Source organism: Tasmannia lanceolata, unplaced genomic scaffold, assembly GCF_043159265.1.
Source record: "Tasmannia lanceolata isolate RefF3 unplaced genomic scaffold, GAP_Taslan_0.1 ptg000020l, whole genome shotgun sequence".
Classification (NCBI taxonomy): domain Eukaryota; kingdom Viridiplantae; phylum Streptophyta; class Magnoliopsida; order Canellales; family Winteraceae; genus Tasmannia; species Tasmannia lanceolata.
Window position 1 is genome coordinate 20,454,417 of NW_027518697.1, and position 15,771 is coordinate 20,470,187.

Consider the following 15,771-nt stretch of genomic DNA (forward strand, 5'->3'; position numbering starts at 1 on the left):
CCCAAGTGGGCGATTCGTGCGCGTAGGATCCCCATGACCTCTTGCTCATTCACAAGGCTAAGAGAGTGAAAGTATATATATGGCTACTCTCATCCTCTCACACTTCCCATCTAGGACTAAAGTTTTCTCATGACTTTAGTCCTTTTGGAGGGAAGCCCAAATACTTTGAATGAGAAGCCCAAAAGCATAAAGCAAGTCCCAAAGAAGGAGAAACATATAATGACTAATGACACCCCATTGTAAGTTTAAATTACAGAAAGACTTTTTTCACATAAAAAGTTAACACACCTTTCTTAAAATACAACTATACATTGAATACAACAGTTCGCACATGTAGTTGTTGTTGCACCACCAACACTGAAACCATACCACCAAAGAAATCCGGCGAGGCGAGTATGTCGCCGACAGTTCCTAGCCCTGAGGACTCGCTAAATTCAGGCAACCCATTGAGTAGCTGTAACTTTGAACTTTGTTGTTGGCCAGTAATCATAAGATCATAGCCACTCCCCATGGAACGCATCACAGTAACCATCTCTGGTCCATCTTGCACCACCTCCTCTCTAAAAACCACACGCTGATTCCATGCATTCCTGTATCTGAATTCTTCCAATGCCTTGTCGTGGAATTGACCATCCCCCATTGGATCTTCTACATTGTAGGCCTTAAGGAACCTCATCACGGTGAGGCTCACTTGCGGGTGCTCAGCCATTCTGGATGCATAGGCAAGCACCTCCAGATCATCGGCCCCGCCTAAGAATATAACCGCGATGTTGTATGAGAAGCTGCCTTGGGTAGTCCACGTTGCGCTACCAAGGCCCCTCCAATCGACAAGAACACCGACCGAACATGGGGCATTTTCTAGGATATTAGGGTTACAACCCTCCAGGCATTATCTGACTCATCAATATGGCCGACGATCGTTCGTTGCTTGTGGAAAGGTATGATTATGAGCTTTACCTTCTTATCCAACGCAAACTTGCAGATATCTTCATGCATGGTCTTGTAAGGAGAAACCACTGTGAAGGTTTGGATGCAGATTATTTCTCCTTTATGCTGCTCGTAATTTTGAAAGGCTTTCACGAAGTGCTCGTCTTTAGTTGAGGAAGATGATTTTCCCCAGAAATCGTGGCTATAAAAATGGGAAACAAACGGCCGACGAGTTCTACAAGGTGGAAGGCGTAGACACAGATAGGGTTTTCTCTAGTGGAGTTGGAAGCTTCGAGGAGGTTGATGATGGAAGGTATGTTTTCGTCGCCATGGATGCATGTTAATATATCTATTTTCGTGCCAGGCCTTGAGTGTTCTAGCGTTCTCTGATTGTAGGCCAAGTATCTTCTTGAATTTCCATTTAAGATGCTCACTAGGGCTGTCGAGAAGGCGGTCACCATGATCGTTGAGAATACCAGACCCGAAAAAGCAGTTGCATATATAACCTGAAAGAGTTAACATAAGATCCTTATGTAAAAGAGGAATTTATTTCAAATAATAACAAGCATATACATATGCTTAATGTGTTAATCACCACAGCAACAATCTTTGGTTGTTTCCTTGTAAACTGATCCCAAATTAGTTAATAAATTTAAGGTTTTTTTTATACATTTAAAAATATCTTCAAATAATCTTATTTTCGTTTGGTTTTGAAGTCAAATATGATTATTCAGGAATAAAATTTCTTGTAACGAATGTTAATAAAAGTATTGTAGTGACTAATGAAAATATTTTACAAAAAGTTGAACTTTTTTTATAAAACAATCCAGATTCTCCAAGACTAGGAAAACTAAGCATATAATTTTCTTCTTTTTTTCTTTTTATTTTTCTTTTTTGAATGAGTTCTAGGAGGATGCAATAATGGCGGCATTCAGGTGACTTTCATTCGCCTCATATCCTACATGTGGGTTAAGCAGCAAATATTATCTATCCCATATGTAGGGCATGCAGACGGCGGAACTCCCGGGTGATGCTGCCCTCCGTGGGAGCCCTCGTGGGCACATTTTCTAGCCTTTCATATAAGTCTATGTCATGGTTCTATGTGTTGGATTCTCTCTCTCTCTCTCTCTCTCTCTCTCTCTCTCTCTCTCTCTCTCTCTCTCTCTCTCTCTCTCAGACACACACACACATGTAAGTTTATAGCATTAGGATGTGCACCCTAATTGCAATTTGGGCATCTAAACACATACGTCCTTGTCAACAAGAAGTAAGAGAATATCTCTCTCTCTCTCATAGAAGTCTTAATGGGTGTGCTGGGATGGACATCCAACACATCCATCTCTATCAAAAACAAGAAAGAGACTTTCTCTCTCTCTCTTAATAGATGCATACCGAAGTTTAATTTGAATATATGGACTCCCAAGTTTTAATTGATTTTGGTGTCAAAGCATGCAAACTGACCGCACTTCCCTGAACAAGAAAAAAGAGAAAATAGGAAAGGGTAGAGGTGTTTTGCCTTGTTCTCCAAGAAATTAGAAAATGCGAACAACTCTATAATTCCTTTGAAGTTCAAGATGAGACCAAGCGATATCGAATCACTCCAAGGCATCTTGTAAAAGAGGCAAGCCAATATAGTCCCCACAGTTTTCCCAATGAATCCACTGCAGATGATGACTTGCATCACCCACCAGCTCTTCCATGAAGAGACGGAAAACAAATCTGTCATGATACCAACCTTACTAAAGTAAAATGGCAAAAAGAAAATGTTATTGACAGTCTCAAAACTTTGCACAATCCTCGCTCCCAAAGGCTCTGGTATCACCAGCCCCAAAAACAAAGGCCCCTGGGCTATCGTTGCCCCCAAAAAGAGACTAACGAACGATACAACGAAGGCCGATGAGAGGATCGATGGAATGTACTTCTTGTTCACTGGCTTACCCTTGGGTGTTTTTCGGATAATCCATTTCATCACCGGCCGAACAACATAGATTAGGACTATTATTAGTAAAGCCATGCTCCCTTTGTACAACATGAACCTCAAAACACTCCCGTTACTATTTCTTACCGATGTCGTGGCCATGAACAACGCCCATCCTAATAAATCGCTGACCAATGACGTGGCCATGGTAAGTCGGCCTAGGTCACAATTGAGGAGGTTGAGCTCAGCGAGAATGGGCTGGGCGACAGGAAAATTTGTTACTGCAATTCAATGTTCTCTATTTCCTAATGCAACAGATGGCCGTGAAATGTCTTTCTGCAATGGTCCCTACCAATCTCTTCCTAATAATACCACTTAGATAAATAATTCCACCTAATTTTAGGTGATTGTAATGCAACTTAATTAAAAAGGTGCTCTTTTAAAAGGGGTACCCAGTTTTATCGATTAAAGTTGTTGTTTTCAGTTTGACATGAGATAAAAGTACTCTTTTAAAGGGGGCTACATACAACTTCCTTTAATGTTGATAGGGCCAGGGATCCACGCAAAAGCGAATAGTCCCACATCGGATAAGTGAAGTGGATGGGGATGAATTGTAAGGGAATGGGGACCCTCCCTCTATTGGCTAGCTTTTAGGGGTGTCACGCCCCAAACCCCACCCTGGACGTAGGACGTGGCAGCGTCGTACACCAGCAAAATAAATCCCACAAGCATACAAAGCTACCAAGCAATAACAGAAATAAACCATGTTGGATATTTTTAAAATATTTTATTTTGTAAAATAGAAAAATGAGATTTTACAAAGGGACACTTCTTTTTATGTGAAAAGGTATTTCTAATCAAAAGACACTTATGTTATAGAAAGGTGTTGTTTTCAATGAAAGGGTTCATTTGAAAGGGTGCTTTCGTGTTTTTTACCTTCTATAAAAGAAGACTTGGGATCTCATTTTTAAACAGGCTTCTGGTTTGACAAAAAAGTCGTTTGCTGCATGAAAACAGGCTTTCCGGTAATTCGGGAACAACTTTTTCGTCCTGTAGTGATTTTCGTCTTCAGTCGTCCATATCTCTTCCGATTGGACTCCGATTCGTACATGGTGAAGTCTGTTAGATTCCTTGTCTCCAGGGCTTTCCAATCGACCAGAAATTGGGTGCTTTTGAGAAGTCGGGTACCCTTTAGATGCCGAAAGAGAGTTTCGGACCCAAAATTGACCTACCGATTTAGAATGTCGTGTACAGACTAGTTTACCGACGGATGTCGTAAATGGCTGGTGCCATGTAAACAGGCTTTGGGTTCGCCGAAAAAAGTGGGTGCTATGTTAGAACAGGCTTTCGGTGGTTGACAATGGCTTTAGAAAATAGTTTGGTACCCTAGATAGAGATTGAGAGAAACACAACTGGTGCTCTAGAACTCGTCATAAGGTTCTTCCTCGCGTCACCTATCACTAATACTTCCTTGACAAAATTGGGTGTCTACACCGAGTAAGAACTTCGAGTCTTAATTGTTTATGTCGTTAAGAGAACTAAAGAAAAGAATATGATTAATCCGTTAGGATTGGCGTCTGTGTTGATCTTGGGATGGATTCATAGATCCCTAAGAGAATAGAATTTAGAATATGGAACTAGAATATTTAGGGTTTAGATTAGTACCTAAAAAGCTTAGATTAATTATGATAAATAAATCTGAGAATTTTGTAGAGTGAAATTAGATTAGATGGATTCCTCTCGTGGAAACGAATCCAACAGATCCAACCACACGCGAATCGGAGGTCAAACAAGAAAGTTATGGCGTTTTGAAGTTTTCAGAACGAATCTAGAATTCCAGCTGGAAAAACCCAGTCTGCGACCTTCGGACTTCCGAAGGAAACCTTAGGAGTGGTAGAATTGATCCTCCACCTTCAGACTTCCAAAGGGGAACCAGTAGAGTTAGTCTGTGACCTTCGGACTTCCGAAGATACCCCGTCGGACGTCTGAACCTTGCAATGTTGTGAAACTTTGAAAAATCATAACTTCTTTGTCTCTTATCCATTTTCGATGTTCTTGTGCTCTATGGACTCAGCAGAAGATGCACTTTATGATAAAAAAAATATATTTAAGAATGTTTGAAGACTATAATGATGATAATTTTAAAAAAATAAAAAGAATCCTAGGACGGGTTACTGTGTCTTTCCGATTGGACACCAAAGGGTATCTTGTGTCAGTGGAAGGACATATATGCCTAATAGGACCAATGTCAATGATGGAACTCATTGAGAATACCGATAATATTGATTGTAGGTAACCAAAGTGCACTATGAAAAGGATTTTGAACTTCAATCGACGTGGGTAATAAGGGACTATACTGATGGGTTATCTCAAACCCATTTTGACAATATTCTTATTGTTCATATGCTTTACTGTTTGAAAACCCATTCATATTATTGATTATTGCACCCTATTGAATATTAAAAACCATGATACTTTATAGATTGAGATTGTACACCCATTATTAACCTCTTTGAACCACATGCTATTGAATACCTAACCTTCTGAATATCGAAACGGTTTTTCTTGAGATGCTAGTTTATTTCTGGACCCTTAGCCACAGGGGGAATGCATAATACCTTTGGCACTTAGATACCACTGGCCAGTGTAATTACTGTCATATAGTAGACAGATATCGAATCAATAAACATAGCACTATCGATGTCTCAAGAAACTCTGACCTATCGAATTTGACATCCATATCGAATATTGAAATTGAATGATGCCTTATTTCTAAAATTGATGCCCATTGAACTACCAATTACTGTTATCATTGAATGCCCTATTGCCAATTGACTATTGTTGTCTTTGATGCCATATCTATTAGCGTAGTTTCTTATTATCTCACATGAGAGTGTTTAGCTCACCATTAATTACCATTTTCAGATCCTGAGGCATGATTCCAGCTTGAGGTTCGAGCGGTGGGGGAGATTTCTCTGCAGATTTAGTTATTTACTTCATTTAGTTTTACTAGTGAGTATTAGTTGATCTTGGATTTGCTTTATTCTTTTAGCATGGGTTGAGAGGAGACGGAACTTGATTGTGATGGAATAAGCCATTTATGATTGAATAAGAATTATTTGAATTTAGTTATTTTGAGCATGGTTTCTGTATATTGCTAGCCTTGCATGCTTGTAGAGGTCACTTTACAGGTATGTGGTGATGTTGTGTTCCAAGCCATGGAAGGTGGTTTGGGGCGTGACACATAGCAACGAATTTCTCTAGGACATGGATTGTTTCCAACAATTGCCCCTCCACTTGAGAAGGTTTGGGTCATTCTCATCTGTTAAAGGTTGAAGGTTATAATTCTTATTGTTATGATGAACAACGAAGACAATGTCGCTTCCCTTATGAGTGAAATCCCTCTCAAATTGCCAAGGTTTCCCCAAAATATATTTCAACTATCCATCGTTATGACATAACATAGAATTTCATCTTTGTAAGCACCAATTTCAAATAGGATTCGATAATGTTCTACTGCCTTCTTTTCATTACCTTTTGAAATCCAGCCGAGATTGTAGAGAGTGAGGTGCTTCTCTGTTTTTAACTTCAACTTCTTTACCATGATATAAATTCTCCATTCTACCTCCACCAATGATGATGTTGCAAACTCTTTCTTTGACCATGCACTTGCAACTGAAGTGATTATTCCACTGTGTGAGCTCCTTTACTTATGATGTGCACACAACACGACGCATCACCAAGGATTGCCTAGGAGCACAAGTAGTAAGGATCGGATCTTTTGTATTTTTCTCTTCGTCATATTTCTCCAAATTATCCTCTTCATGCTCCTCACTAATGGCTAGATTTCTATTATGCTTACCACGTTTGGGACAATTGCTGGATTTGTGACCCAGTTGGTTGCACTTGTGGCATACGATCCGCCGCTTGAATTGTGACTTGTACAAATCACTTCGTGTAATTGGAGTCGTAGCCGAAGTAGATGGAATATCTCCACGTCCTCTTCCTTGTGTCGGAAACGGCTTGGCATATTTATTTGCCCCAACATGAGGATCAGGATGTGCCTTCTCCTTCGTCATCGGAATCGCTGTCTGCGGTGTCTCTACCTCCGCTTGACATGCGTAAAAATTCCTCTGAGACGGAAGATTGATCATGGTCTCAACCCCATCATCCATCTTTACTGCCTTAGATAACGTCCAAACGGGGGTGAAGAGTTACCTGATGATAGATTTCCTGACAAAGATCGTCAATATAGCGCTCTACGCATTGCATCTCGGTCTCCGCAATATCATTCCTAGATGATAGCCTATAGAACTCATCTGTATATTCTTGCACTGATCTTCTGCCTTGTTGGCAATTTTGGTACTGCTAGAAAAGTATCTAATCGTAATCAATGGCTAGAAACCTCTCATGAAGGACTTGATGCATCTGTGCCCATGTCCGGATTGGTTGCTTTCCCATCCTTGTACGAGAGAGTTACAGTTGCTCCCACCATATTGAAGGTCCTCCTTTAAGCTTGATAGCCTTGAGTTTTGTTTTCTTCTCCTCAGGTACTTCCATGTAGTCGAAAAATCTCTTAACCGTTGCAAGTCAATCGAGGAACTCTTCTATGTGAAGTTGGCCATGGAACTCAAGCAAATCCACCTTAATATGACAGTCACAATCACGAGCCGTGACTTGTAGAGCACGACTACAGGCATACCTCGGTTGGATGACGTCATCGAATTCCTCCTCGCTAGGGCAATCATCGTAAAAAAAAATATGTAACTCTAGGGCCGAGCCAGGGAACTTGATGTAGAGATTGAGCGTGCCGTCACCGATCACCGTCATCGACATGGGGTTGCTCATGCTCAATAGGATTCAACCGTGCAATTGTTCCGCTATTTGATTAACGGTAACCTGTAGAGCATTGAATATCTCTACCGCCATGGTTGATTGATTTTTTCGTTCTCCGTGGGAAATCATGGAGCGTAGCAGAGCTCTGATACCACCTGGCGTAGTTGGAAGCGCGAAGAATGAGTCAGGGTTGAACAACGTCGACATCGATCGAATAAACCTTCAAATCCACAAAGGGTGTCGTATGAATCCACGAAGAACAAAGCAAAACTAAGAAGAAAGAAGTCGTTTCTTTCCTTCGATTTCACAAAACAATGTCAAAACGTGCATAACAACTCTTCGCACATGTTAGAGGAATTAGGTCAAGCAAGAGGTTGCTTGAAGCATTACACCCAAGGTATCTAGTTTGGAATACCAAGTTTGTTGCCTCCAGCCCCTATATATAGATACACTAGGGTTAATGACTGGTTAATGGACTCTAGCCCATGTAGGCCCACTACACCTGTCCATTATCTTATTGGGCTTATATTAGAACATAATAGGGTTATATTATATACCCAACAATCTCCTCCTATGTTCTACATATAGCACAATCCAATAGATAGATAATGTGATGTCCAAAACAAATATTGAATCATCCATATCACCATATCAAAAAAGATCTTTAATCCAACTAAAAACAAGAATACTTTTAAGAATAACAAAGAGTTTTAGAGATAATATAAACTCAAACAAAAGCAGTTTCACATGTAAGTGAACTATTTTTTTCAACTGAAAAGAAAATAATACTCCCCACTACTCTATAAGGATTCACTCATCAAGTCATCCTCATCAAAATCCAGGTCAAGGCAAGCTCCTCCATTTTTGCCAATCCCTGTACATTACCAAATATGAATTTCATGAAACATGAATCCAATCATTTGTGTAAAATACGAAAGTATCTAGTTCTACCTGAAGAATAACTGAGTACAATTCCATAATGGCTGAAAATATAACTTTGCATAAGCATCATTGTTAAGTTTCAATAAAGAACAAGACCTAAATAGCTTCTTTTGCAAAGAACCATTCCTAATTGTCAAGTTTCAATAAAGAACAAGACCAAATAATTTCTTTTGGCAAAGAACCATTTCATGTTTCTTTTTGAAATGTTACAGTCATCTTATTCATATTTGAGTTAAGTTGTATCATCAAGTTTGAAATGTACAACCTTTCTCAAAAAGGACATGTCATCAAATGTGGAATGACACACAACAACTGTAAACATCATCGAAACATATCAAGTACCTATGTTGGCTAAAAGGGAGATTCGAAGATACAAAATAACATGGATGTAGGTTAAGTCCTGTGTATACAGACTTTAACCCAATCTCCCCACAGTTTTGAATATTCGATCTTTGTTCAATCCCTTCATAAGAGCATCGGCCATATTATCCTTCGATCTTACATCAACCAAAGTGATAATACCTTGTTCTATAAGATAATTCAGCGTGGCATGTTTCAGCCTGACATGTCTTCTCTTACCATTAAAGAGTGAGTTTTTCACAATCGTAATTGTAGCTTGATTATCACAGAACAAACTTAAAGAATTAATCTTTAAACGGGTCAATGGAATGTCCATGATCAGATTTTCTTATCCACTCTGCTTCATCGCTTGCAGAAGCTAGAGCATAAAGTTCTGATTCTATAGATGACAGAGCAATACAAGTCTGTCTCTTTGACTTCCATGCAACAACGACTCCACCTAGTGTAAATACATAACAACTAGTAGATTTACTGTCTCTTAATTCTAATCCCCATAATGCATCAGAATATCTTTCCAGGATAGGATGATGGTCATTATAACATAGAGCATAACCTTGAGTATCCTTAAGGTATTTCATCGGCCTCATAAGAGCATCCCAGTGCTCATGGCCAGGATTACTAGTGAAACGACTCAGCATGCCAACTGTAAAGGTGCAACTCAATGCATACATGAGACTACCAATCAGTTTAGAATAATCCAACTGATTCATGCTGGCTCCTTCATTAGGTCTCAGCTTTTTGGTATAATCAAATGGTGTCTCAATCGGTTTACACTCAATGTATCCCCATGTAGAAGTAGTTTCTCAATATAATGGACTTGGCTAAGAGAGATCGCTTGCCTATCAAAACTTACTTTCATACCAAGAATGGTGTCTACCACACCAAGATCTTTCATGTCGAATTCTTTAGCCAAAGTTGATTTCACGTCACTCACTACAGAGAGATCGGAACCAAGAATCAACATGTCGTCTACATACAAGCAAATAATTGCAGCCTTATTCGACACAAAACGGAAGTAAAGGCATTTATCTGAGTAACTGGTCTGAAAATCAAAGCTCTTTACTACCTTGTCAAATTTTTGATGCCACATTTTAGGTGCTTGTTTAAGACCATACAAAGATTTGTTTAACTTCCAAACTTTATTCTCTAAACCTTCCACGACAAACCGTTTAGGTTGGTTCATGTAGATTTCCTTTGTGAGGTCTCCATTAAGGAAAGCCGTCTTTACATCCATTTAATGTACAACATATTGCTCAATAGATGCCAAAGCAAGAAGAATTCTTATCGTAGACAAATGACAGACCGGTGAGTAAACATCAAAGTAGTCTATCCCACTTACTTGTGTATAGCCCTTAGCTACTAAACATGTTTTATACCGAGCTATAGATCCGTCATAATTAAGTTTCTTCTTCAAAATCCACTTACAGCCCACAGTCTTAGCCCCTTTTGGCAAATCGACTAGCTTCCAAGTTTGATTTTGTAACAAAGAGCTCATTTTATCATCAATGGCTTCTGCCCATAACAAAGAGTCCCTAGATCTCATCGCTTCCTTATAGGATGATGGATCATTCTCGAAATGGTAGGTCACAAAGTCCTCACCAAAATTCTTGGGTACTCTATCTCTTGTAGAAACTCTTGAAGGTTCTGATTCAGAAATCAGTGTACGATGGGTGTCAGAAATATTTTTTTCAAACTCTACATGCGATTCGAAAACCATCTCAGTATCGCCAGGTATAGTCAAACCATGATCTCTGAGAAATTTATTCCCAAAGAATACTGCATCTCTAGATTCTATAACCATAGTGGTTGATAGATCCAAAACCGATCAGCAGCAATATCTTTTGCACCACCTAGATAAACACAAGTGTTGGTTTTAGGTCCTACCTTAGGTCTCCTAGGGTCTTGTATCCTCACATAAGCAATACGACCCCAAGTCTTAAGAGTGTCATACCTACAAAGATGTTTATGCCATAACTCATAAGGAGTAGAGGTCAACTTAGAGTGTGGTACTCTATTCAGGATGTGATCTGCAGTTAAAGCTGCTTCTCCCCAAAAGCTAGTAGGCATGCCAGCTGTCAATAACATAGAGTTTAACATTTCAGTTAACGTCATGTTCTTACGTTCAGCTATGCCATTAGATTGAGGCGAGTAATGAGCAGTAGTTTCAAGTATTATGCCCTGAGAGGCACAAAATTCCTTGAATTGTGTCATAGTATATTCTCCTCCTCTATCACTCATAAATCTCTTAAATTTCAAGTTCAATTGATTTTCAACACTATTCTTGAAATTTTTAAATTTATCAAAAGCTTCATCTTTTGATTTTAGGAGATAAATAAAATAATATCTAGAAAAATTATCTATAAAAGTGATTAAATACTTCTGAACACCTCTAGTAGTGAAACTTTTAAAGTCACAGAAGTCAGAATGTATTAACTCAAGAAATTGTGTGCTTCTAGAAACTGAACGAAAAGATTTTCTAGTGATCTTGGTTTGTGCACACACTTCAGATCTGTCAAATATAATCGACGTATCTAAATGTATATTATAAGTTGTAGCAAGTTGAACAATTTTCCTATAGTTCACATGTCCCATCTATTGTGTAACAACTTAGGATCAATAAGAGTGGAACTAACCTAACTAACGGCTTCATTTGCTAAACTCAATCTATAGATACCATCGATTAAAAAAGCACAGCCAAAATAATAGGAGTTAACAGTTAAAGTTACTCTACCACTCAAAAAAGATGAACACATGCCAGCTTTGTCTAAAAGACTAATAAAAATTAAATTCTTTTGAATAGTGTGGACCCCGATCCGAGGACGGGGAGAGAACGGGTCCCTACCACCCTCTAGATCTCCACAAAGTGAAGGAGAGCTCTACCAGGGAACTCTCGAAACGGATGCCACCCTCACAGCATAGCATGGGTGGCGATATAAAAAGAATGAGATACATCCTGATCCGGAGCCAGGGCTCGAAACCGAGATATATCTGAAAATAACTCAGAGTCGCCATCCATGGACATGCCATGGAACCAAAACAAATGCTCTGTTTGCAATGGATAACCAGAGATACAAAAGGTCCGTGCCTGATGACGAATGGAGAAGGTCCGAAGAGCGCCCCCAATTCGCCCGAGTGCGAACACTTGGTCTCTTATGCCATTTTTCATTAACTTCGAAGAAGTTTGGGTAAAAATCATGTGAAATAGGAACAATCCTCAGGAGTCGTCTATCTAAGCATGCATTCCTGAGAATAGAAATAATAAGCACACAAAAAATAAATGAAAGAGGTGCCACCTAAATATTGCTAGGTTATGAGTGACATGCCTAACAGGTGTCTAAGTTCTGGTGAACGAACACATGCATGCTACAGCTAAAGGTATAGGTCTGCACAAGAAAGTAAGAAAACACAACAAAATATACATTATAACACAACAAATCCTAAGACTCTAAATGATTTAGCCCGAGTCCTCGGATGGTCTGATGTTCATCCAAAGAAGCCTACGTATCCCCGCCTCCACGAGAATCAAGGCAACGTAGTTCTTCGCGTCTATTCTAAGCTAGGATGCCTAAGACACCTAGACATCTATCTTAGACTCGATCTAAAAGACCGGACTAATTATTAAAGCTTCTTGAACGATTATTTAAGTTCCAGTGAATTGTAGATTTTAGGACACCCTATATGCCCTAACTAAATGCAGGTTAGCCCTAAGCTAATGCAGGTGGTTCCTACAACCTATGTGAAACTAGGCTGTGCTTCCTAAGGAAAACAAAGGGTGGACTAACGCATCTTAGACCTAGTCATCAGTCGGCGATGTAAATCACCAGCTGACCAGACGGAGGCGCTCCTAGCTAGGACAAACTCCTAACTCTAACACAAACACACAACAAGCACACAATAAAAGACAAACTCCTAACTCTAAAACTCTCTATCTAGGACAAAGTCCTAACTCTAGAGGAAGATCTTTTCGAAAAACAATATTTTGGAAGATTTTTATATATATTTTTTTAAAAGGGTTAAAAGATTTATTTACAAAGTTTGGCTGGACCTGGGATAAGAATCCCAAGCTGCACTACGTACCTCGTGGAAGAGGATCAAGCCAACGTAGTTCGAAACGAACTCTCAAACTACGCTATAAACTCAACACTTTAGATTTTTTAAAGGTTTTTGATGTTTTCACCCTTTTGGTCAAAGACCGGAGGGAAAATACAAAACAACAACCTAGGGACGAACCCTAGAGTTAAAAGGAGAAACTAGGCTCTAATAATACCATTATAAGAGCAAATGAGTCCAAGACTCTCTAATAGCAGTAACTGACGAATAAATGAGTCAAAGACTCTCTAATAAAAGCAACCGAAGGATAAAAGAGTTAAAGACTCTCCAAAAAGAGCAACTGAGGGATACAAGAGTAAAAGACTCTTCAAAAGAGAGCAAATGAGGGATACAAGAGTCAAAGACTCTTCAAAGAGCAACTGAGGGATACGAGAGTCAAAGACTCTTCAAAAGGAGCAACTGAGAGATACAAGAGTCAAAGACTCTTCAAAAGGAGCAACTGAGGGATACAAGAGTCAAAGACTCTTCAAAGAGAGCAACTGAGGGATACAAGAGTCAAAGACTCTTTAAAAGAGATGGAAACATGAGTCAAAGACTCCACTGACAACAACACAAGTCAAAGACTCCACTGATAACAACATCACACAAACAAATGAGTCAAAGACTCTCCTACAACACCACCGAAAAGGCAAATGAGTCAAAGACTCTCCTAAAACATCACCTAAAAGGCGAATGAGTCAAAGACTCTCCTATAACATCACCTAAAAGGCAAATGAGTCAAAGACTCTCTAATCAAGGCTGACTCCTATGCGAATGGACTATCGAATAAGGAGAAGCTTACAAGCAAAAGGAATAAGAGACCTTGTGCATATTTGGCAAAGGTAAAACACCCAGCCGGGCCGGACAGCTACCTAGCCCTAGGGTGCAACAAATGTGCAACCCAATACCCATAAGGGTAGGGGTATGAAGCCAAGCCGAGTAGGGTGTTCTCCCAAAACCAAACGGCGCACAAAGAGGAGGTTCAGCAAGAGAGTGAGACTGGGCAAGTCTCCTATAGACAAAGGAGGGGTATGCTACTTGGACTGAGCAAGTCCCCTAAGGATGGGCTTGGGCTAGCGCCTTCATCGCCCTCGCAATGAGAGGGGATTCTAGTATCTAAAGAAATTTAACAGAAATCTATAAGACTGTGTTAGTCTATCAAAGAGAGAAGAAAAGGCTACCAGATAATCGCAAACCCATTCTATTCTTATAAAAAATAAAACAAGTGCTAAGCAAAGAAGAATTTTCAATAATAAAAAAAAAAAACAATCTATAACAATCATAAAAAGATAAACAACATTAATTAGTCCAGACCAGCCGCTGGATAGCCTAAGAAAGCAAAAAAAACAATATCAAACACTTCTATGCCCAACCACAAACACCACCCCACTATGGGGATGAAATCAGATGATGCTAAAGTAATCATCTGATATCATAATACACATGATAACATTTCTAATCCCGCCTTGAAATCAGACAGTACTCATGTCGATAATATCGAATAGAGTAGTCATCTGATCTCCTTCTTTCCTAAAACAATTTATTTAAATAAAATTAAACAAATATGATAAGCTTCAAGATAATCTCACCTGAACAGTCTATTCATTATTGTCTTCAGAACCTAACTCAATGCTTAAGATAACAAGAGTATTAAAAATATCAAAAGATTATGATAATTCCAATTAGTAAAAATTTCAGTGCATACAGGGGACATCAACTTGTGCAGATCCAAGTGCGAAGCGGTGAGCCACAAAACATAAAGACGGGCTCCAAGTAACCTTATCATTGCCCTGAGAAGGGTTCTAACTGGCTAAACACTCTAAGAGGAGAGAATCCCTTAACCTGCGAAAACTCTAAGGCAGGAAAGGAAGAGGTTCCAGACACTCTGGCTTTCCAAGGATAGACTTGCTAGATATATTCCTATAATACCTTGGGGTAGCAAATCATTTATTTTGGCCAACAGGTTCGAGCTCCAATGAACCACTCAAATATTCCAGCATCTCACAATCAACTAACTCCACTCCTTAGTTGGAACTCCACCATACAACTTGCATTGCATAAGACGAGTAGACACTGTCCTCATGGGGCAAGATTCACTCTCTTTAGTAGGAATGCCACATGACACAGCAGGTTCCATTATATATTTTTGACAATCTGAATAACCAAACAAAGGAACAAGGCCATGCTCTTTCTCATTGCGGTTACATAGACTACCTTGTCATGGCCAGACCCTCCTTTCTCTACATCTAAACAATTTGCGCCTTTATCCCTCACAAAATTCCAACTATTACATTAGGGCTCTCGCCCTTCCCCTGAACCTTTAAGCTCTTATGACCAAGAAGGTACTTGACAATTAATACAATTCCGAGAGCAATTAACTGCTCGCAATCTACAAGCAGTTTTGCAAATGCTTTTGGTAGCTCATTGACTGATTCTTTTACAAAACTGTCACTTGCATCATCATACCATTTTTTTAGCTTCCTGAAGCCACTGATTGTTAAACCGAAATCCTTCTAATAGAATAAAATATGTAAGACAAACTTTGGTCCCCGCGACCACTAAGATACATGCCACCCTTGACCATTATCTGGTTGCGCCACCCATATTCTCAATAACCTTATATGAAAAAGAATTGATGTTCGCCATTAAACTACACTTCTAAAACAACATTGGTTTAATCTTTTTCCATTAACACAGTG

At 39.3% G+C, this 15,771-nt stretch overlaps 1 pseudogene; it reads right to left on the reverse strand.

Annotated features, from left to right (window-relative positions):
- Nucleotides 1-304: 304 nt before the first annotated feature.
- Nucleotides 305-6,449, reverse strand: LOC143853865 (cation/H(+) antiporter 15-like; annotated as a pseudogene).
- Between the last annotated feature and the right edge of the window lie 9,322 nt (nucleotides 6,450-15,771).